The 24,590-nt window shown below is 43.4% G+C and overlaps 1 protein-coding gene across 3 annotated transcripts in view; it reads right to left on the bottom strand.

Moving 5' to 3' along the window:
- The window catches only part of LOC126471583 (serine proteinase stubble), a 231,583-nt gene that overhangs the window by 62,704 nt on the left and 144,289 nt on the right, over positions 1–24,590 (bottom strand). The window lies entirely within an intron of this gene.

A 24,590-nucleotide genomic window follows, 5' to 3' on the forward strand; every position in this document is an offset into this window, starting at 1 on the left:
TACCCGATCTAGCATAGGTGTCGCAGAAGTATAAGAACGAAAGGATAAAATGATTTAAAAAAGGGGAGCAAAGAGTGGTATCACTAGAAGTGACTACAGTTCAGTTTTTCACTGCGAGTTGTCGCAGAAATGAGTGTATTGAACTGATAATAGAGTTAGAAATACAATTTGACTTGAGAAGGGCCAACTTTATCGATGTGAAAGACATATTTCTCCGCCTGGAAACTATGTGCTTGCTCATAACACAGACACAAATTCACAGGATGTTGCCATAGCAATACAAATAGCAATGACTGTTATTAGGCACCATCGATCGAGCAGATTAACTCGGTGAATCGCAGGCCTTTAAAGACCATGAAGATCCCTACTGCGGAAGAATGAGTTCGTTGACTGGAAAGATACAGAAATCTTACTTGTAGGTTAAACATTAATCTATCAATGGAGAATCTGTTCCCAGATTACATTAGAACGCTGATAATGTCAACATAGGTGCCTATATAACTATTGTACGGATCATATGAAAGTGATCGAGTAATGTGTCGTTTTGCGAAGGAGGATGTACGGAATGAAATACAGAATCTAAAAAGAAAGACATCACCTGAACCGGATAGTATTCCAACATAAATACTACAAGCTTTTCATATATAGATAAGTCCATACTTCTGCCGGCTATTAATGCAAGTTTGCCACAGGGGAGAATACAAAAAATTCTACGAAAGACAAACATGGTTATTTTAGAAAAGATGAGGTAAAACATCTTTTAGCTACAAAGTGAATTTGTTTCCTAGACATCTTAGCGAAAGTGTTGGAAAAACTATTATGCAGCACGCTGCAAGAGCAAAGACTACTTTATTAACGTAGTCATAATGAGTTTTTTTCTAGAAAAGAGAAGCCGATTGAGAATGCTGTCAACGAGGCAATAACTTTAGCAATAACCGCTCCATGTAACTACGTGGCGGTCGAACACTGATGGGCCAAACCACTATGACCACTGCCCAGCGCGAGGTTGAATGCCTCCTGATGATACTGCGGGTACATGACGACACAAGGAAAGAATGTAAGTGAGAGAGACGAATGGACAGTCACTGTAGCGAAGGTATGGGCCGCACATGCGGTAATCAACAGATATCAGCGGTTTTGACAAGGGGCACATTGTTATGACGCTGCGGCTGGAATCTAGAATCTCCGAAACATCTACATCTACATCATACTCCGCAAGCCACCTAATGGTGTGTGGCGGAGGGTACTTTCGGTACTGTTATCTGATCCCTCCAACCCTGTTCCACTCGCGAATAGCGCGTGGGAAGAATGATTGTCTGTAAGCCTCTGTATAGGCTCTAATTTCTCGAATTTTCTCCTTGTGGCCAATACGCGAGATATACCGGGTGATCAAAAAGTCAGTATAAATTTGAAAACTGAATAAATCACTGAATAATGAAGATAGAGAGGTACAAATTGACACACATGCTTGGAATGACATGTGGTTTTACTAGAACCAAAAAAAATACAAAAGTTCACAAAATGTCCGACAGATGGCGCTTCATCTGATCAGAATAGCAATAATTAGCATAACAAAGTAAGACAAAGCAAAGATGATGTTCTTTACAGGAAATGCTCAATACGTCCACCACCATTCCTCTACAATAGCTGTAGTCGAGGAATAATGTTGTGAACAGCACTGTAAAGCATGTCCGGAGCTATGGTGAGGCATTGGCATCGGATGTTGTCTTTCAGCATCCCTAGAGATGTCGGTCGATCACGATACACTTGCGACTTCATGTAACCCCAAAGCCAATAATCGCACGGACTGAGGTCTGGGGACCTGGGAGGCCAAGCATGACGAAAGTGGCGGCTGAGCACACGATCATCACCAAACGACGCGCGCAAGAGATCTTTCACGAGTCTAGCATCCTGCATAAACATCGTACGTTCCAGCAGGTGTATATCAGCCAGGCTGGGGATGATGCGATTCTGTAACATATCGGCGTACCTCTCACCCGTCACGGTAGCAGTTTTGCTGTCCAGCGCCATCTTTCGGACATTTTGTACCTTTGTTTTCATTTGGTTCTAATAAAACCCCATGTCATTCCAAGCATGTGTGTCAATTTTTACCTCTCTATCTACATTATTCCGTGGTTTATTACGTTTTCAAATTTATACTGACTTTAGGATTACCCGGTATGTGTGGGGGAAGTAATATGGTTCATATGGTTCAAATGGCTCTGAGCACTATAGGACTTAACATCTGTGGTCATCAGTCCCCTAGAACGTAGAACTACTTAAACCTAACTAACCTAAGGACATCACACACATCCATGCCCGAGGCAGGATTCGAACCTGCGACCGTAGCAGTCGCGCGGTTCCAGACTGAGCGCCGAGAACCGCTAGACCACCGCGGCCGGCGGAAGTAATATGTTGTCCGTCTTCCCCTGAAAAGTGCTGTCCCGAAATTTCAGTAGTAAATCTCTCCGTGGTGCACGCCTCTCTTGTAACGTCTGCCAGTGGAGTTCGTTTAGCATCTCCGTAACGCTCTCTCGCCAGATAAACGATTCAGTGACGAAACGCGCCGCTCTTCGTTGGATCTTCTCTATCTCTTCTATCAGTCCTACCTGGTAAGGATCCCAGATAGATGAACAATACTCAAGACTCGGGAGGACAAGAGCCTTGTAAGCCACTTCTTTCGTGGATGAGTTACAATTCCTTAAGATTCTTCCGATGAATCTGAGTCTGGTGTCTGCTTTTCCCACTATCTGTTTTATGTGGTCATTCCACTTAAGGTCGCTCTGGATAATTACTCCTCGATATTTTATGGCAGACGTTGTCTCCAGCTGTTTGTCATCAATACTGTAGCTGTAAAGTAGTGGATTTCTTTTCCTACGTATGCGCAATATGTTACATTTATTCACGTTCAGGGTCAACTGCTAGTCTGCACCTTTCATCAGTCCTCTGCACGTCGTTCTGAAAATTCTTACTGTCTTCTGGCGTTGCTGCTTTGGTATAGACAACTGCATCATCTGCGAATAACCTTAAAGAGCATCCGACGCTTTCTACTAGATCATTTGCATATACACATAAACAGCAACGGTCCTATCACATTTCCCTGTGGTACTCCGGATATTACCTTTACATCTGTCGATTTAGTTCCGTTAAGAGCGACTTGTAGATTGCTATCTGCAAGAAAGTCTTGAATCCAATCGCAAGTCTGCTCCGATACTCCGTAAACTCATATTTTTTTCATTAAGCGGCTATGTGGGACGGTGCAAAATGTCTTACTGAAATCAAGGAACACGGCATCAACCTGAGCACCGTTGTCCACTGCGATGTGGATCTCATGGAGGAACAGAGCGAGCTGAGTTTCGCAGGATCTCTTTTTCCGGAATCCATGCTGATTTTTATAGAGGAGATGTTCATTTTCCAAAAACGTCCTGATTCTTGAGCATGGAACGTGTTCCATAATTCTACGACAGATTGACGTCAACGATACAGGTCTATACTTGTGTGGATCTGTCTTACGGCCTTTCTTAAAAAAACGGGAATAACCTGCGCTTTTTCCAGTCTTAGATACCTTTCGTTGCTCAAGGGATCTGGTAAATTACTGCTAGAAGAGGAGCAAGTTCTTTCGCGTAATCTTTGTATAATCTTATAGGTATTTCATCTGACCCCGACGCCTTTGCACTACTAAGTGATTGTAGCTAATTTTCAATTCCGCTGATCGATTATCTCAACATCTGCCATTTCAACGTTCGTACGACGATTGAAAGGAAGGACAGTGTTACGATCTTCCGCGGTGAAACATCTCGGAAGACCGAATTCAGTGTTTCGGCCTTCTCTCTGTTATCTTCCGTTTCCGTGCCGGTGTGGTGGCTAAGAGACGATTTTGACCCACTTACTAATTTTACATACGACCAAAATCTCTTAGGGTTTTTACTCACGTCGATTGACGTCTTACTTTCAAAATCATTGAACGCTTTTCTCATTGCTCTTCTTACGCTCATTTTCGCTTCGTTCAGCTTTTGTTTGCCAGCTAGGTTTTTACTTCTCTTGAATCTGAGTTGAAGTGCTCCTCGTTTACGTAGCGCTTTTCTAACACGGCTATTAAACCATGGTGGATCCTTCCCATCCCTTAAAACCTTTCTCGGAACATACTTGACAAGGGCGTATTGAAGAATGCCTTTGATTTTTTTCCATTTATTCTACACATCTTCGTCCTCTTCACCGAATATTTGATGCTGACTGCTGAGATATTCTGAACTTTGTACGCTGTCGCCCCTGCTGAGCAAATATATTTTCCTACGTTTCTTAACATTCCTTGTAGGACCCGTCGTCATAGATGCTGTCACAACCTTATGATCCTATACGTTAAGTGATTCGATAAGTTCAGGTCTGTTAGTTACCAGGAGGTCTAAGACGTTACTATCACGCGTTGGTTCTCTAACTATCTGCTCAAGGTAATTTTTGGACAATACATCCAGAACAATTACACACGAATCCCTGTCTCTGGTACCAGTTTTGATGGCATAAGACTCCTAATCTATACCTGGCAAGTTGAAGTCACCCCCTATTACAAAGGTATGATCAGGAAAAAAATGGCAAACTGGTCACCTGTGGGCGTACTACTGTTTTGAGCACCTATGGAAAGTGGTTGAAGGGTGGTGAAATAACGAGAAGGCCATATGATACTGGTCGACCATGTCTCATCACAAAACATAGAGGTCACAGGATCCTCCACTGTGTAATCCAGGGTAGGCAGATCTGACGACAGAGTACAAAGTTGGTGCAAGCACAAGTCTTTCGGAAAACACCGTTTAAAGGCCATTGTTGAACATGGAGCTCCACATCACACGACCCCTATGTGTTCCTGTGTTGACCCAACGACATCGTCAGTTATGATTGCGGTGGGCACAGCATCACTGAGTTTTCACCCTGAATCAATAGAAACGTTTCTCCTGCCGAATGAATCGGGTTTCTTCTTACACCTGGTCGATGATTGGGTCCTTGTACGCAGTCATCCAGGCAAATGGTTGCACGGAACATGCACCGCTCCACAGATGCAGGCCGGTGAGGGCACAGTTATGCTGGCAGCCAAGATGCTGGAAGTCGTATCCATCTTCTCTGTTCATACCTGTCTTCTCTGTTTATGAATAAAGAAGGCAGGTACTGACTTCAAGTGTCTTGGCTGCCAGCAGAAACAGCTTTGCAGAGGGACAGCTCTCGCAAAGCAACAGGCGGGCGATAGGCCACAGCAACAGAGGGTACACAGAGTATTGACACACCCTAGTCGATAATAGGCAGTTAGTAAATAACGCTACGCTGCAGTCGCCACTCAGTTTGCTATTCGCTGATTTCCACCAATGGCAAGCAGTAAAGGAGACTGCAATGGAAGACTCCTATTTCCGCTGATGACAATATGCAATGCAAAGACCAATAAAAGAACACGTAATACCCTTCCTCCTCACCCTCATATCCAATGGAAACACTCCTCCATAGTATATAAGTAAGCAAACCAGTGCTCATTCAGTAGTTAGCAATACACCCTGAGGAAGGTGTCTTTCAATAGTCGTCGAAACGCCGGAATTTTATGGTTGACAATGTGGCCAAAAACCCAGAAGATCTTTATTGGCCGGCCGGTATGGCCGAGCGGTTCTAGGCGCCTCAGTCTGGAAGCGCGAGATCACTACAGTCGCAGGTTTGAATCCTGCCTTGGGCATGGATGTGTGTGATGTCCTTAGGTTAGTTAGGTTTAAGTAGTTCTAAGTTCTAGGGGACTGATGACCTCAGATGTTAAGTCCCATAGAGTCCAGAGCCATTTGAACCATTTGAACTTTATTGACTGTCCATCCAGAGTGTTCACCATGAGGTCCGGAGTCCTACTGACCTAGTACACAATACTTCCACCAGAGGGTGCTGTCACCCCATGGCAGACTGGGGAAAAATGGCACAAAAAGGACTCAGTATGTGCTTGGGAGAGGATGAAGTGTACTTTATTTGTTTTGGAACAATTTAGCTAGGGATGGATTTCATTTAGTTTATTTATTACGCTGATACAAAACTCTCGCCCTAACATGTCAGGGATCACAATACATAGCCTACAGACCTGTGAACTACTCGTAAATCACCGAAATAATGCAGTACACTGGTGTACAAAAATGTAAAAAACTCGTAAATTGTCAAAATATTGCATGTAAACGCTCTGCAAACACGCTCACTAATTGTAAACTGTCGAATTAATGCATTGCACAGCAGGTAGCCCAACTGAACTTTTTTCCCATCAAAATTTGTACTTTCCACCATGATGTCATTGCGTCACTGCCACATCTATCGCCGCCATCTTGAATAAATTTGGCAACAATGCAATGTGAGATTATGCCCCTGTTGCCCCACTACTGACATCCACATACGGCTGCTGCGACATAACGTGCTCTTCGCAGTATGCAACAACTGCCAAAGCCAGCGAGATCACCAATTCTATCACCAACAGAACACGGATGAGACATGGTAAAATAGGAACTTACTTGTTCTCTGGAGCATGCAAGAATCACTATCGAATTACAAAAAAAGGTGCAAGATGCTGTGTCAAATCTATGGTCTTTTCCCTCAAAGGAGCTCCACTGTGTATTGATGCAAGTGTTTGGGAACAGTTTAACAGGATGTGTGATATTTGTTTTCATTTGGTCTGAATTTGTTATCATATACTCCCATAATGATGAGGTACCTGTCACATCACTTATCAATAGAATGACCTTGTGCTGGAGGGTGTTACATATTTCTTTCCCGACAGTGTAATATCGGCCACTACAGTCATAACTATGAAACTTCAGTTCTGTTCTTCTGTTGTCCGATTCTGGTGAACACGAACGCATATTAACAGTCCGTTTTTGTATCAGACACACAACCAGTAATTCCAGATTCAAAGATGGCAGGTTCTGACAGATGTGGGTATTACCAGTCCATCAATTTTGTAATTCACTATTTTCAAATACCAGTACGAAGAAAGGAAGATTTCGACAACGAGGTCATGATATAAGGGGCACAAGCTTGGATTGAGAAGGAAGTCAGCCGTGGAAAAATCCCGGTATTAGGATTAAGCAATTCAGGCAAACCGTGGAAAACCTAAATGTGGATGGCCAGACGGGAATTGGAACGGCTGTCCTCCGAAATACGAGTCAAGTTTGCTAATCACCGCGCCACCTTGTTCGATTTGAACGCATGAAGCGGGCTCAAAGGAATGTACGTTACATATGAAAAGACTTGCACAATGTACACTAACGTGGAAAGCTACATCAAACCACCCTTTGGACTGATGAGAACAGCACCAACAACTGTCACAGAGTAAGAGAAAGTGAGCAAGTCTCCACGGAGCGCAACACATCAAGCTATTGGGGTACTGGGGTTGAACTGTACGATAGACTCACGACGCTTTCAGCTTAACATTATAGTTCTGAATCCTCTGAAGGAACGACTGTGCAGGGGCCTGTTCAGTTCCTTCCAGAATCGATATTTATGTTCCTAATACAGTTAGCCAAACTCTTGCCGTCAAGGTTTCGTGGAAGGAAGTGAAGTATTCTCTTGGCGCAGCGAAAGACGTCACCCTAGTATATACCGTACGTTCGCACGGAACTACCCGGATCCTTTCGCGCCCTGTATTAACTTCGCACTGAGCATACCTGCAAAATGTGCACAGTACTGGATGCATTATTATATGCATCGCCAGGAACGGCCAGTGAAACTTCGCAGGATTAATTTCTGATCTGTTGCACATGTAAAGAAATGTGTTCAGGCTTTTTGTCATAATGTAACTGTTACACCGTCATTTGTCAGTTCTCTACAAATGAAGCCAGTACGTGATCATTCGATGTGCTTTACCTTTCCCGTGATGCTCGTTCCTGCCAGCAGGTTACTGCTAACTCTCTTAAACCAGAAAGTTTAGGTATTACACCAAGCGAGGTGACGTAGTGATAAGACTGTGGACTCATTTTCGGGAAGGCGCCGATTCAAATACCCGTTTGGCCATCCTGATTTCCAGTGGTTTCCCTAAATCGTTGCCCATCCACAAGTAGATGTGACCCACATGGCATTTGCAACCCGACAAAATAAATAAGATCCCGTAGACCTGTGAATGGGTATTTTTTCGACGAAACAGTATAAAAATGCAGTTAATTAACCTCAGAATGTACTGTCACCTGAAGTGTTTTGGAAGTGAAAGTAAGGGACGATTGCTTCTTACTAGGAGTTAACGTTCCATAGCTATCAAAACCAGAAGAAATGGCGAATTCCGTCATGAGGCCGACGACAGGGAATGATACTGCGACTGGCTAAGGGCAGAATCGTATCAACATTAAAAAAATAACTAAACCACGGTAGTTGGAGACACCCAGAAAAGTGGCGCAGTGGTAACACACGAGAGGATGGTGGTTCAAATACCCGTTCGGCCATCCATATTTGGATATCCCGTGTTTTCCCAAATTGCGTAAGGCAAATGCTGGGGCGGTTCCTTTTAGAGAGAGCAGTGGATGTCCTTCTCGTCCTTCGACCATCCGAGATTCTGATCCGTCTCTAATGATCTCGTGGTCGACAGGATGTTAGGCCCTAACATTCCTTCGGTTTTCTCGTCATCGTATGCTCATGGAGATGGTCGAATGATTTCTCTCTATCCCTGGCATGCTTTATACAGTACATCTCACTTGTCCTCCACATCATACAGGGGTGCTTGTGCCGACGATATAGGGGTAGGAGACAGGTAACCTCCATAGACCAGCTAGTCAAGTAAGTGCGAGATCTTCATGAAGATGCGTATCCAATTCCAGTGCCAGTTGGAGCGAGGTGTCACGCAGCGTAATACGTCCGCTGCGTTTTACGATTTACATAAACGATCTGGTTGATGTTATTGACAGCGGCATTAGACGGTTTTCCGATGATGCTGTAGTCTATAGGAAAGTATTATCACACGAAAGTTGTGAACAAATCAATGAGGATTTGCAGAAAATAAATGCGTGGTGTAATGACTGGCAGTTATCTCTCAATATTAGTAAGTGTAACCTCCTGCGTATAACAAGACGAAAATCCCCATTAATGTACGAGTACAAAATAAATGCCCAGTCTTTGGAAGCGGTAACATCCGTCAAGTATCTGGGTGTGACTATTCGAAATGATCTCAAATGGATTGGTCAGATTACACAAGTAACGGGTAAGGCGAACTCTACGTTGCGGTTTATTGGTAGAATCCTGAAGCGATGCAGTCCTTCAACAAAGGAAATAGCTTACAATACGTTAGTTCGTCAAGTCTTAGAGTATTGTTTGTCTGTATGGGACCCTTACCAGTTGGGTCTGATCCAAGAGATTGAGAAGGTCCAAAGAAGAGCGGCAAGATTCGTATCTGGTACATTTAGGCATCGCGAGATCGTTACAAATCTCATAGAAAGTTTGAAGTGAGACACACTTGCAGATAGACGACGCGCTAAACGGAAGGGGCTGCTCACTAAACTCCGAAATCCTGTCTTCACCGAGGATGTAGAGCATATATTATTACCACCAACTTTCAAATCGCGCAATGATCACCATTCAAAGATAAGGGAAATTAGAGCTCATACTGAGGCGTTCAGGCAGTCGTTTTTCCCTAGCTCGATCCGCTGAGTGTAACAAAGGGGGGGGGGGGGAATTGACTTTGGCGCTAATTGTGCCCTCCGCCACACACCGCTTGATGAATAGCTGAGTATGTATGTAGATGTAGATATAGACTGCAGAGAGTTTTACGCTGAAATACCGGATGCATAGATTATAAGAAGAGCCAAGATACATAGCAATTCTACCTATATACAGGCTGTAAAAAAACTACGTGTACAATATTTTAGATTGTTTGTAGGAGATAAAAATAAACAGTTTTATTTGACAAAAGTGTCACAGATGCACTGTTTCCTCGCCAGGGAGCATGACGGTTCAAAGTGCTCTGCGATAAATACTGTTTTAATGATTTTGCTGAAGATGTCGTCCGTTTACATTAATGCAGAACTGGCATGATTCTCTAACATGTTCAACCAGGTCTTCTGGAGTGTCTATCGGTGTCTCGCACACAAAACACTTCATCTACCCCCATAAAAAGAAATCCATAGGAGTCGGGTGTGCGTAGTGGCCACGGTACTGGCTCACCTCTCGCAATCCAACAACTAGGGACAGCATTTTCTGCAAGTTCTCTGACATCAATGGCAAAGTGTCGAGGAACACCATCATGCTGGAACCATAATCGTAGCCTGACTGCTAGCAGGACATTCTTCAACATTTCCAGTAGTACTTCCTAGAGAAAGATTGCCTCTACCGAGTGTGTAATAATGTTATTGTTAGTCCGGGGACATGGGCACCGCTAGCAGTAATGAAAACTTACCCTTCCTGGCAGTAAGATATAACTGTGTTGCAAATTGGATTCCAGTGTCATCGTGTTGAATACGAAGCAGTCAAGACAACTGTGAACGTTGGCACGAGGGAAGGCCAGCGTTGAATCCTCGAAAGATGCCTAGCGGGGCAAGGGCGTGCCTGTGACGTTTGTTTCACGCAAGGAATATGTTTCTTTCATCTTCACATTGAAGATCTTGTGCTCGTGTTTGCTTGAAATAAATTTGTTTTTAAATGGGGTATGCCTTAAGCAAACAATATTTTTAATTTCTATTTACCCAGACATGATACACTTATAAGTTACAGCATCATAATTGTTTTTTTTATTTTGATTCTATTAAACAACAAATCAACTGCTCTTTACTATCTGCACATGTACAAATTTGATTTTTTGAGAAAGTATTCACAAATTTAAAAATAGAGAAGCTTTTTTATATACACGTTTCTGTGATTTGCATTACAGTTGTTTTCCTTTTACAGTTCCTCATCTGCAACCATAGAGAACTTAAAGTAGAATATTATTTGCATCGACAATTTACGACTGGGACTATTAGACTGTAACAGTATTTTCTCCTGTGTGGAAGATTGCGTGTCTGTGAATCCAATATGTGTCACTTACTTTTTTCTGGTCTTTCCATTATTTTCACTGTGAAGAACTGAGGTGTATCTGACACGTGTGTGTGTGTGTGTGTGTGTGTGTGTGTGTGTGTGTGTGTGTGTGTGTGTGTTAATTTTGACAGTGAAACTTTAAAAATTGCAGTTCTTCACAGCTGTTGTGGCTGAGCACCTGAAGGAAAATTTGGAAAATATTTCGAGTAGATTTCCCGACCATGTTATAGTTCTAGGTGGGGATTTTAATTTGCCGGATATAGACTGGGAGACTCAAACGTTCATAACGGGTGGCAGGGACAAAGAATCCAGTGAAATTTTTTTAAGTGCTTTATCTGGAAACTACCTTGAGCAGTTAAACAGAGAACTGGCTCGTGGCGATAACATATTAGACCTTCCGGTGACAAACAGACCCGGACTATTTGAAACAGTTAACGCAGAACAGGGAATCAGCGATCATAAAGCGGTTACTGCATCGATGATTACAACCGTAAATAGAAATATTAAAAAAAGATAGGAAGATTTTTCTGTTTAGCGAAAGTGACAAAAAGCAGATTACAGAGTACCTGACGGCTCAACACAAAAGTTTTGTCTCAAGTACAGATAGTGTTGAGGATCAGTGGACAAAGTTCAAAACCATCATACAATATACGTTAGATGAGTATGTGCCAAGCAAGATCGTAAGAGATGGAAAAGAGCCACCGTGGTACAACAACCGAGTTAGAAAACTGCTGCGGAAGCAAAGGGAACTTCACAACAAACATAAACATAGCCAAATCCTTGCAGACAAACAAAAATTAAACTAAGCAAAATGCAGTGTGAGGAGGGCTATGCGAGAGGCGTTCAATGAATTCGAAAGTAAAGTTCTATGTACTGACTTGGCAGAAAATCCTAAGAAATTTTGGTCTTATGTCAAAGCGGTAGATGGATTAAAACAAAATGCACAGACACTCTGTGACCAAAATGGTACTGAAATAGAGGATGACAGACTAAAGGCCGAAATACTAAATGTCTTTTTCCAAAGCTGTTTCTCAGAGGAAGACTGCACTGTAGTTCCTTCTCTAGATTGTCGCACAGATGACAAAATGGTAGATATCGAAATATACGACAGAGGGATAGAGAAACAATTAAAATCGCTCAAAAGAGGAAAGGCCGCTGGACCTGATGGGATACCAGTTCGATTTTACACAGAGTACGCGAAGGAACTTGCCCCCCTTCTTGCAGCGGTGTACCGTAGGTCTCTAGAAGAGCGTAGCGTTCCAAAGGGTTGGAAAAGAGCACAGGTCATCCCCGTTTTCAAGAAGGGACGTCGAACAGATGTGCAGAACTATAGACCTGTATCTCTAACGTCGATCAGTTGTAGAATTTTGGAACACGTATTATGTTCGAGTATAATGACTTTTCTGCAGATTAGAAACCTACTCTATAGGAATCAGCATGGGTTTCGAAAAAGACGGTCGTGTGAAACCCAGCTCGCGCTATTCGTCCACGAGACTCAGAGGGCCATAGACACGGGTTCACAGGTAGATGCCGTGTTTCTTGACTTCCGCAAGGCGTTCGATACAGTTCCCCACAGTCGTTTAATGAACAAAGTAAGAGCATATGGGCTATCAGACCAATTGTGTGATTGGATTGAAGAGTTCCTAGAGAACAGAACGCAGCATGTCATTCTCAATGGAGAGAAGTCTTCCGAAGTAAGAGTGATTTCAGGTGTGCCGCAGGGGAGTGTCATAGGACCGTTGCTATTCACAATATACATAGATGACCTTGTGGATGACATCGGAAGTTCACTGAGGCTTTTTGCAGACGATGCTGTGGTGTATCGAGAGGTTGTAACAATGGAACATTGTACTGAAATGCAGGAGGATCTACAGCGAATTGACGCATGGTGCAGGGAATGGCAATTGAATCTCAATGTAGACAAGTGTAATGTGCTGCGAATACATAGAAAGATAGATCCCTTAGCATTTAGCTATAAAGTAGCAGGTCAGCAACTGGAAGCAGTTAATTCCATAAATTATCTGGGAGTACGCATTAGAAGTGATTTAAAATTGAATGATCATATAAAGTTGATCGTCGGTAAAGCAGATGCCAGACTGAGATTCATTGGAAGAATCCTAAGGAAATGCAATCCGAAAACAAAGGAAGTAGGTTACAGTACGCTTGTTCGCCCACTGCTTGAATACTGCTCAGCAGTGTGGGATCCGTACCAGATAGGGTTGATAGAAGAGATAGAGAAGATCCAACGGAGAGCAGCGCGCTTCGTTACAGGATCATTTAGTAATCGCGAAAGCGTTACGGAGATGATAGATAAACTCCAGTGGAAGACTCTGCAGGAGAGACGCTCAGTAGCTCGGTACGGGCTTTTGTTAAAGTTTCGAGAACATACCTTCACCGAGGAGTCAAGCAGTATATTGCTCCCTCCTACGTATATCTCGCTAAGAGACCATGAGGATAAAATCAGAGATATTAGAGCCCACACAGAAGCATACCGACAAACCTTCTTTCCAGGAACAATACGAGACTGGAATAGAAGGGAGAACAGATAGAGGTACTCAAGGTACCCTCCGCCACACACCGTCAGGTGGCTTGCGGAGTATGGATGTAGATGTAGATGTAGAGTGAAGATAATGGGGAAACCAGGAAAAATACCTGAAACATATTGCATACACAGACACAAACACACACAGACACACAATCTTCTACACAAAACAAAATAATGTTAATCATAACATTCCCATTCGTAAATTTTGGATGCAGAAAATTTTCTGTATTAACTCCAGTTGCAGATGATGAACTGTAAAAGAAAAACAACTCTAATGCAAAACATAAAATACAACAAAAACCACAGCATGTGGTAATAACGTGTGTATAAAAAATCTTGTCTGTTTTGTAATCTGTAAATATTTTCTCAAAAAATCAAATTCATATATACACACAGTAAAGGGCATTCTTCATGTTGTTTACTAGAACGAAAATAAAAAAAAACACTGATAATGCTATACCTTCAACTATATATGTCCAGGTAAAAGAAGGAAAAATTGTGTTTGCTCAAGGCAGATCCCGTCCAAAATCAAATTTAAAAGTGTTTCTTTTTGTCTTCAATTGGTATACGCAGGTTTTTTACACTCTGTATATCTTGTGAAATGACGATGACGGTAAAATCAGAGAAATTCAGGCTAATTCGTAGTCTTACGGACGGTCATTGTTGCCACGGCTTGACTTACCAGTGAATAGCTGATAAAAACTAATTCAGCATTCGCTTCTCAAACAAAGTATTCCGTCGCGCGTAATTCCCAATGACGCCCGATCAAACGCTTAGTACTTCACTTGGAAAATCACTACGATTTTTTAAAGAATGCTTAACTGAATTTGGACAGTTTCAGATGAATTCCGTTTCGCGAAAACCTGATTTTTTTCCGTACAGTTTTTTCATCCGAATCAAGACGCATAAAATTATTTGCTTTCGGTCGCTAGACATGGATACTTTAGCTCCTGAAGCTAGGGAAAACCATTTCTAAATAACTTTGTTTGATAATGAGATATTACAGGAATCTTTAGCGTGTGACATACAGCTAACAGACTCGTGACGTAACAGTAAGATCACAAGACACCTGTGTATATTTTAGCGGAAAATTCAACATTATAATAAAGTAATTGGTTTAAATAATAGAACATCTTTTTAAAAAATATTCTTTGGTCATCATTGTTATGCTAACGCCAGTCGGAAACAACTCTAAAAAAATTGACATTTCCCTATTACAGCATTATGAAGGTAGTACGAGTCACTGTAGTGCAACATACAGATCTGGCATGGCGGCTGATGAGTTTCTGTAGGGGAATAACAGCAGTATAAGAGTATAACGAACCTACCACTGTAATCAGCCGTTTTTTCATTCTTTTTTACATGTTCCGTGTGATTAACTGTTACCGACCACTGTAAAATACTAAACGAAAAATGGCTCTGAACACAATGGAACTCAACTTCTGAGGTCATAAAAAGAAAGAAGAATTCAAAAGCGGAAGTGCCAACAAAAATTTGATTCATTTATTTAGCTAATCAAGTTATGTAATCATAAATTGTGTAGTAAAATTTTATACAGTTAAATAACAGTCGTTAAGTGCTGAGTTATCGGCTCTTAATTCGAAAATTTCTAAAAAAACGTTATTTTGCGGTTTTGCTGCCATATAATTTACCCTCGTAGAGTCCGTGTCCCAGGTTCATCTAGCTTGTTGGTGGATAGGGAAGTGGAGAAACAACAGTGTTTATGTGTAGGTGTGTACCAACAACGAGTACGCTATTGTATACAGAGATGGCGACACGATCGCATAGTTGCACTGGCCGTCGGTGGCGGCGCCACGGTGATGTGGGCGCGCATTTCGCCAATGGCGGCGCCGGGGAAACCTCAGGAGCCCGGCGCGGTGCGGCGCAGCGGCCGAGGAATGCGTTAACGGCGCTAGTAACGGTGTCTCGCCGTCACGATCTACTTTCCGGCCGCGCCTGCTGTGGGACACAGTTTCGACCGGCCAGCGGCACTCTTGCGGAGAGCCTCAAGTTTCCGTAACGCCGCACCAGTCGCACTCAGCTGGGAACTCTGTGCGGCGAAAGGGGAGCCGCATTTTCGTCCCGCTGTTACAGTCCTTGAGTTACAATTTTCCACCCACCTTATCTCATTGTTGGCTATAACGACCCTACGACAGCGAGCTGACAGAGACAGGGTAGTGGTGCAATTTTCCGCTTGAAGTGATTTTAGTTAAACAAATAACTAAAATAAGAAATTATTAGTGTGGGATTTTAACGTGACTCCCCCAGAATGAGAGAAAAGAATTTTACATTGTACTGCAGCACTTTATCTTTTACTGCCCTCACATGTTAAATTATCACATCCATAACTGTACGACGGAAATCTACACATATTACAAAATTCTCCACGACCCCATTTTTCTGTATTTATGTGAAAGATAATTTCTGGAGCCGCTCTAGCGATTTTAACAGGTTTTGACTAATAGGTGACTGATTCACAAGGAAGCTAGGTATACGTAATTTATAGTTATTGTAATGATGAGTGTGCAATGTATTTATTGTCATCTCTGCGTGTTTAATTGACGTTTGGGGTGACATCTTGTGGCAATGATAGGATCTACGTGCTGGTCATCTACAGAGTAGGTGGTACCTGGGGGGGTCTCACATAGGGACTTCCGGTAACACGACTTTGGTTCGCTGCCAGGCCACTTGGAGCACTGCAAGCTCATCATCCTATCATCTCGTTTTATTATTGGGCAATTTAAAGTTTTCCATATTTGTTTTCGTTTCGTAGTAAACAGAAGCTGGTTTCATTGCGTTGTGTTCCTGATTACGACTTGCTATGTGTACTGCACTCTCGGAATTGCATTGTGAATATGTTACTCACATTCTGCTTTTTTTTTCTCGCATTGTAATATTGGGTGGAGTAAATGATTCCATATTTGTTTTTGTTTCATATAAAACAGGGTCGGTTTCATCACATAGTTTTCTGTGGACATTTGTACCTGTCCACGATTCCGTGTGTGAACTATTCGATTTAAATGTGTTGTACGTATATTCCTCACATTCTACTTTTTTTTTTGTTTTCATCCAGTTTTCGTACTTTCTAGTGTTTAACAAAGAATTCCATGTTAGTAGCCTTTGGCGGTATTGTTATTCAACTTCATTACATCTTGTCATGGAATGAGTATCTGTTTATGATCTGAATGATGTTGCTTCTTGCCAATGAGTATGCTTTGCTTTGTGGTATTAGTGAGAGAGTACATAGTTTTCATGCCAGACTATTATGCAGTAAAAATATTCTACTTCGTGGTACATATTTGTACACGGGTTTGTGTTGTATAGTATGAACATACTTTTACTGTGTTGAATGCTGCTGAATTTAGAAAACTCTGTTCATACATAATTCATTAATAGTTCCAATGATGAAAGCATGAAATTGTGTCATACTTGCGTTTAAATTTTCATTGGAGTGGTAGGCACTGCATACTCGATGGCAAGAAACAACACCATTCAGAACAGGAATATATGCTCATTCCGTGACAAGATGTAATAAAGTGGAGTACTAGTTCCTTCAAAAGCTGCTAACATGGAGTGTCCATTAAATTCGACAAAGTACAAAAAACAGTCGTGAGCTAAATATACTTACAACACATAAATCGACCAGGCAACTAACCAGCTTCTGTTTTATATGTAACAAAAACAAATGTAGAATCACTTACTCCATCCGTTATTACGTATCATGTTCACAATGCAATTCAAAGAGTGCACATTGCAATGAAATAAACATCTGTGACATGTAATGTCAGATTGATTTTAGGGTTTGACATGTGCTAAGGCGCAATTATTTGCAACTGATTATAGCCACACGGTCGAAACTGCAGTACTGTGTTTTACAGGTAAATAATTTTACAGTCAAAATGCGACCAAGACATCATTCACGAAATTTTGTGTGACTGTGAACTACGAGAAGTTAATTTTAGCTTCTGATTGAGATTTTTCAACTATTTTACTTTCCAAGGTCACAAAAACCTTTGTTTCCTTGCACACACTTTACTAATAGACTGCTAGGCCCACCCATAAAGTATAAATGAAAAATACTGTCAAGTAAATCGCAAATTTCGAATTAAATAATCGGATTTGCGCGCCATAGTTCCTCGTATTTAGAGTTCACTGCCACGGCACTAGGAGCGCTGCTGTCGTGCTCTGTTTCCACATCGTAACATGGGCTCTGGAATTCTTATATTTTGGTGTTCTGTGCGGGAAAGCAGTAAACAGCCACATTAACTCCAGAGAGCAGCGATGCTTGACCAGAATCTATACATATCTATCACTATACAGGGTGGTCCATTAATAGTGACCCGGCCAAATATCTCACGAAATAAACATCAAACGAAAAAACTACAAAGAACGAAACTTGAAGGGGGAAACCAGATGGCGCTATGGCTGGCCCGCTAGGTGGCGCTGCCATAGGTCAAACGGAAATCAACTGCTTTTTTTAAATAGGAACCCCCATATTTTATTACATTTTCGTGTAGTACGAAAATAAATATGAATGTTTTAGTTGGACCACTTTTTTCGCTTTGTAATAGATGGCGCTGTAATAGCCACAAACGCATAAATACATGGTTTCACGTAACATTCCGCCAGTGCGGACGGTATTTACTGCGTGATGCATTACCCGTGTTAAAATGGACCGTTTACCAATTGCGGGAAAGGTCTATATCTTGTTGATGTATGGCTATTGTGATCAAAATGCCCAACGGGCGTGTGCTATGTACACTCCTGGAAATTGAAATAACAACACCGTGAATTCATTGTCCCAGGAAGGGGAAACTTTATTGACACATTCCTGGGGTCAGATACATCACATGATCACAATGACAGAACCACAGGCACATAGACACAGGCAACAGAGCATGCACAATGTCGGCACTAGTACAGTGTATATCCACCTTTCGCAGCAATGCAGGCTGCTATTCTCCCATGGAGACGATCGTAGAGATGCTGGATGTAGTCCTGTGGAACGGCTTGCCATGCCATTTCCACCTGGCGCCTCAGTTGGACCAGCGTTCGTGCTGGACGTGCAGACCGCGTGAGACGACGCTTCATTCAGTCCCAAACATGCTCAATGGGGGACAGATCCGGAGATCTTGCTGGCCAGGGTAGTTGACTTACACCTTCTAGAGCACGTTGGGTGGCACGGGATACATGCGGACGTGCATTGTCCTGTTGGAACAGCAAGTTCCCTTGCCGGTCTAGGAATGGTAGAACGATGGGTTCGATGACGGTTTGGATGTACCGTGCACTATTCAGTGTCCCCTCGACGATCACCAGTGGTGTACGGCCAGTGTAGGAGATCGCTCCCCACACCATGATGCCGGGTGTTGGCCCTGTGTGCCTCGGTCGTATGCAGTCCTGATTGTGGCGCTCACCTGCACGGCGCCAAACACGCATACGACCATCATTGGCACCAAGGCAGAAGCGATTCTCATCGCTGAAGACGACACGTCTCCATTCGTCCCTCCATTCACGCCTGTCGCGACACCACTGGAGGCGGGCTGCACGATGTTGGGGCGTGAGCGGAAGACGGCCTAACGGTGTGCGGGACCGTAGCCCAGCTTCATGGAGACGGTTGCGAATGGTCCTCGCCGATACCCCAGGAGCAACAGTGTCCCTAATTTGCTGGGAAGTGGCGGTGCGGTTCCCTACGGCACTGCGTAGGATCCTACGGTCTTGGCGTGCATCCGTGCGTCGCTGCGGTCCGGTCCCAGGTCGACGGGCACGTGCACCTTCCGCCGACCACTGGCGACAACATCGATGTACTGTGGAGACCTCACGCCCCACGTGTTGAGCAATTCGGCGGTACGTCCACCCGGCCTGCCGCATGCCCACTATACGCCCTCGCTCAAAGTCCGTCAACTGCACATACGGTTCACGTCCACGCTGTCGCGGCATGCTACCAGTGTTAAAGACTGCGATGGAGCTCCGTATGCCACGGTAAACTGGCTGACACTGACGGCGGCGGTGCACAAATGCTGCGCAGCTAGCGCCATTCGACGGCCAACACCGCGGTTCCTGGTGTGTCCGCTGTGCCGTGCGTGTGATCATTGCTTGTACAGCCCTCTCGCAGTGTCCGGAGCAAGTATGGTGGGTCTGACACACCGGTGTCAATGTGTTCTTTTTTCCAATTCCAGGAGTGTATGAGGCTCGGTATCATGGACGACATCATCCAAGTGTCCGGACCGTTCGCCGGATAGTTATGTTATTTAAGGAAACAGGAAGTGTTCAGCCGCATGTGAAACATCAACCACGACCTGTAACAAATGATGATGCCCAAGTAGGTGTTTTAGCTGCTGTCGCGGCTAATCCGCACATCAGTAGCAGACAAATTGCGCGAGAATCGGGAATCTCAAAAACGTCTATGTTGAGAATGCTACATCAACATCGATTGCACCCGTACCATATTTATGTGCACCACGAATTGCATAGCGACGACTTTGAACGTCGTGTACAGTTCTGCCACTGGGCACAAGAGAAATTACGGGACGATGATAGATTTTTTTGCACGTGTTCTATTTAGCGACGAAGCGTCATTCACCGACAGTGTTAACGTAAACCGGCATAATATGAACTAGTGGGCAACGGAAAATCCACGATGGCTGCGACAAGTGGAACATCAAATGGTTCAAATGGTTCTGAGTACTATGGGACTTAACTGCTGTGGTCGTCAGTCCCCTAGAACTTAGAACTACTTAAACCTAACTAACCTAAGGACATCACACACATCCATGCCCGAGGCAGGATTCGAACCTGCGACCGTAGCGGTCACGCGGTTCCAGACTGTAGCGCCTAGAACCGCACTGCCACTCCGGCCGGCAAGTGGAACATCAGCGACCTTGGAGGGTTAATGTATGGTGCGGCACTATGGGAGGAAGGATAATTGCCCCCAATTTTATCGATGGCAATCTAAATGGTGCAGTGTATGCTGATTTCCTACCTAATATTCTACCGATGTTACTGCAAGATGTTTTACTGCATGACAGAATGGCGATGTACTTCCAACGTGATGGAGGTCCGGCACATAGCTCGCGTGCGGTTGAAGCGGTATTGAATAGCATATTTCATGACAGGTGGATTGGTCGTCGAAGCACCATACCATGGCCCGCACGTTCACCGGATCTGATGTCCTCGGATTTCTTTCCGTGGGGAAAGTTGAAGGATATTTGCTATCGCGATCCACCGACAACGCCTGATAACATGCGTCAGCGCATTGTCAATGCATGTGCGAACATTACGGAAGGCGAACTACTCGCTGTTGAGAGGAATGTCGTTACACGTATTGCCAACTGCATTGAGGTTGACGGACATCATTTTGAGCATTTATTGCATTAATGTGGTATTTACGGGTAATCACGCTGTAACAGCATGCGTTCTCAGAAATGATAAGTTCACAAAGGTACATGTATCACATTGGAACAACCGAAATAAAATGTTCAAACGTACCTACGTTCTGTATTTTAATTTAAAAAACCTACCTTTTATCAACTGTTCGTCTAAAATTGTGAGCCGTATTTTTGTGACTAATGCAGCGCCATCTATCACAAAGCGAAAAAAAGTGGTCCTACTAAAACATTCATATTTCTTTGCGTACTACACGAATATGTAATAAAAAATGGGGGTTCCTATTTAAAAAACGCAGTTGATATCCGTTTGACCCATGGCAGCGCCATCTAGCGGGCCAACCATAGCGCCATCTGGTTTCCCCTTTCAAGCTAGACAGGTTTCGTTCTTTGTAGTTTTTTCGTTTGGCGCTTATTTCGTGAGATATTTGGCCCGGTCACGATCAATGGACCACCCTCTATATCTATAAAGTCCCCCTCCTCGTTTTTCTGCCTGTATCCGAATATTAATCTCAGTAAGCACCGTAGATATTTTGATACAAATTTCAGTAATAAATAGATTGATTCACGTGGAAGGAATTTATTGCCGCTACTCCATAAAAGCCGTCCGACAGTAGACAACTGAGTGTTAGCCTAGCCAAGGCGGGGCGGGTTGCTAGTCAAATACTAAATGCTGTCCAGACTTACCCCGAGTGACAAATTTCTTTGCGAATATTGAATGAACTGCCAGCAAGCCGAAATTCCCATATACAAAAACTGTAAAGTCGATGCGACAATTTCGCTTTGTGTATCTGACAGCCAAAACAGGTAAAATTACACTTGTTGACCGACAAATATGACGTGACGAATCAAAGCTGAAAAAAAGTTCGGAGTTTCACAACGCTGTACTATCCATTTTTAATTACGCGGAGATTCATCCGTACTGGTACTGGTGCCACTGGCGATTGTTTCTGAACGTAATTAGTAGACCACATGCTACAAAGGAAATGCCATCCTACGAGCTACACCGACATGAATCCTTTGGAAAACGTTTATCTTGAAAGACGTTTTGTAGCGGGACTAGCGTCTTTCATTGCAAACACTGAAAATAGCAACACTGAGAAGGATACATGCTGTTGAAATTAAGTTAGGTTAAGTACATGACGCTATACAAATTATTAAGGTTAGAAAGCCGTTCGTAATGCGTATCTTGGAATGATCAGTACATTTTGAAGCCTCCAAGTGCTACAAATTGTGCCCCCGAACGTCGTCGCAGGGAATTAAAAGGGATTTAGATATGTCCCTGCGTGATTTCACTCTTCGTAGTTCGTATTCGAAGCCAGAAAGCGTCATCAGTGGTTAGTGGAGGACGTGACGAACGAGTTGATGACCAGACAAACCTGAAACACTTTGATCAGTCTAACGTGTTGGCCAGAAAAGCAGTGCTACCTTGGTACATTTCTTCCTTCGAAGTGGGCTTGCATATTCCTCGCCACGTGAGATTGGGAGTTGTGCGAAAATGCGGCTTACGGAGCTGGCTCAGGAGAGATACTAAAACTTTCCTGGTGTAGCGACTGTTGTTCAGATTGGCCCAGGACGTAGAAGTCATCATCTTGTTGCAACCAAATGACGTCTGAAACGCCACGCTTGGCGCACGTTCCCTGCGCCGCTTAACAATGCGCGCTGCCAGATTGCGGTTCTCACGGCAGCGACTAATACATGAGCGGTCATCACTAAAGACTGGTTGAAGCAGGGCCTCTCCGAAAACGCCAAATTTCGTTCTGAACCGTCACCGATGGCGTTCACGTGCCGACTGCAGTCTGAGGACAACGGCCTACCTGTCACTATTTCCGTTCGCAGCTGATGGCTGGAATTAGCCGAGCAGACATCTGCAGCGCTCCAGCGTCAAGTCATCACCTTGGGCAGAACTGCACGGTCCGTTACGCTCGTGAGTCAAGATGGTCATCGCGGGTTGTAGTTAGATTTTGTGGACGATAAATTACTCGTCGCCAAGTGTGATCGTCTTCTAGCAATTCGTTCTGCACAATAGCACTGTAACAACGGCACGTCCTGTGCGACCCAGTATTTCATGGTAATACAAGCCCACTTCCAGGGGTCCAATCATTTTGCAACGTTCGAATTTAACTCAAATGCTAATATTACGCCTTCTTGAGTCCTGCGACGAGAAATTCTGGCACTTCGTTTCATGTTTCCTCACTCTTCTTTGAGTTTGACGTAATACTGACCTTTCTGGAACCACAAGAGAGAATGCACGTGTACTCTACATCTCTGTAGCTTCAACCACTTATTGCCGACGGTCCGCAGCTCGTGGTAGTGCGGTAGCGTTCTCGCTTCCCACGCCCGGGTTCCCGGGTTCGATTCCCGGCGGGGTCGGGGATTTTCTCTGCCTCGTGATGACTGGGTGTTGTGTGCTGTCCTTAGGTTAGTTAGGTTTAAGTAGTTCTAGGGGACTGATGACCATAGATGTTAAGTCCCATAGTGCTCAGAGCCATTTGAACCATTTTTATTGCCGATGTATGGTGTTCTACACATCCACCATTTTTTATTCATTCGGATCATTCCCTATGCGTGTTGCAATTGTCACAAATGTTTACTATGGTAATCAGTCCCGATTCGAGCATGTTCTTCTATGCCTTTGTCGTGTTTCTCTACAGGGTCGGCAACGTCACATAGACTTGGCAATGCTAGTGGCAGTTGGTGACCTGATGCACCACTCCCTCCGATACATCAGTGTATCCCATCTGTCTGCGTATAGAATAAATCTCACCTCCAAGTGTGAGAACTTTTCCTAAATGTCTGCGTAGCGTGTGTCTGAGGTGGGAAGTGGGTACAAGCCGCGTAGGTTGATCCGAGGTTGGTTCATCTCCCAGAATCCCAGAAGCGGTGCGTTAACGCACTCTGCTATCCGGACGGATCTGTTCAGAGTCGAGTTTGAGATAGCCAAATACTACTGCAGTAATGGAAGTTTGGAATGGGTTCGAAAGTGAGTTCTAGAGCTCTTTCCACTTTTCTCTTCATGTTACGTAATATTTAGTCAAGGAAAATCTTTATCTGCATCGAAGTTTTTTCTTTTTTCTTGTATTAACTTAAAAAAAATTGTTCAAATTACTCTGAGCACTATGGGACTTAACATCTGAGGTCATCAGTCCCCTAGACTTAGAACTACTTAAACCTAACTAACCTAAGGACATCACACACACCCTGCCCGAGGCAGGATTCGAACCTGCGACCGTAGCGGTCGCGCGGTTCCAGACTGAAGCGCCTAGAACCGCTCGGCCACACCGGCCGGCCATTAACGTAAAACATAATTAGTACTGAAGTCCGGACACACCCAAATTTCCACTTGTAAATTTAGCCAATACACTTCTTAGAGCTTCTGCCACAACGTTTTCGTTTCTCTAATTTCCCTGTCCCGAATAACACACTTCACTAGTTATTTAACCCATTAATTAAAAATTTGCACAAATTATCATAAATGATTATAAGTCTAAATATGGCTGTCGTACTTGTAACTAGGAATTAACAACATAGACACGCTAAATAGTTATGTTAATTTTTTTTATTCTTTAACTGACCATTTATAACGTAAACCAAATAATTGTGGAAACATATAATCCAGTCAAAGCTAGAACCTAGCAGTATTTCAAACCTTTATGTAGTTCGTGAAATAT

Source organism: Schistocerca serialis, chromosome 3 (assembly GCF_023864345.2).
Source record: "Schistocerca serialis cubense isolate TAMUIC-IGC-003099 chromosome 3, iqSchSeri2.2, whole genome shotgun sequence".
NCBI classification, from domain to species: Eukaryota; Metazoa; Arthropoda; class Insecta; order Orthoptera; family Acrididae; genus Schistocerca; species Schistocerca serialis.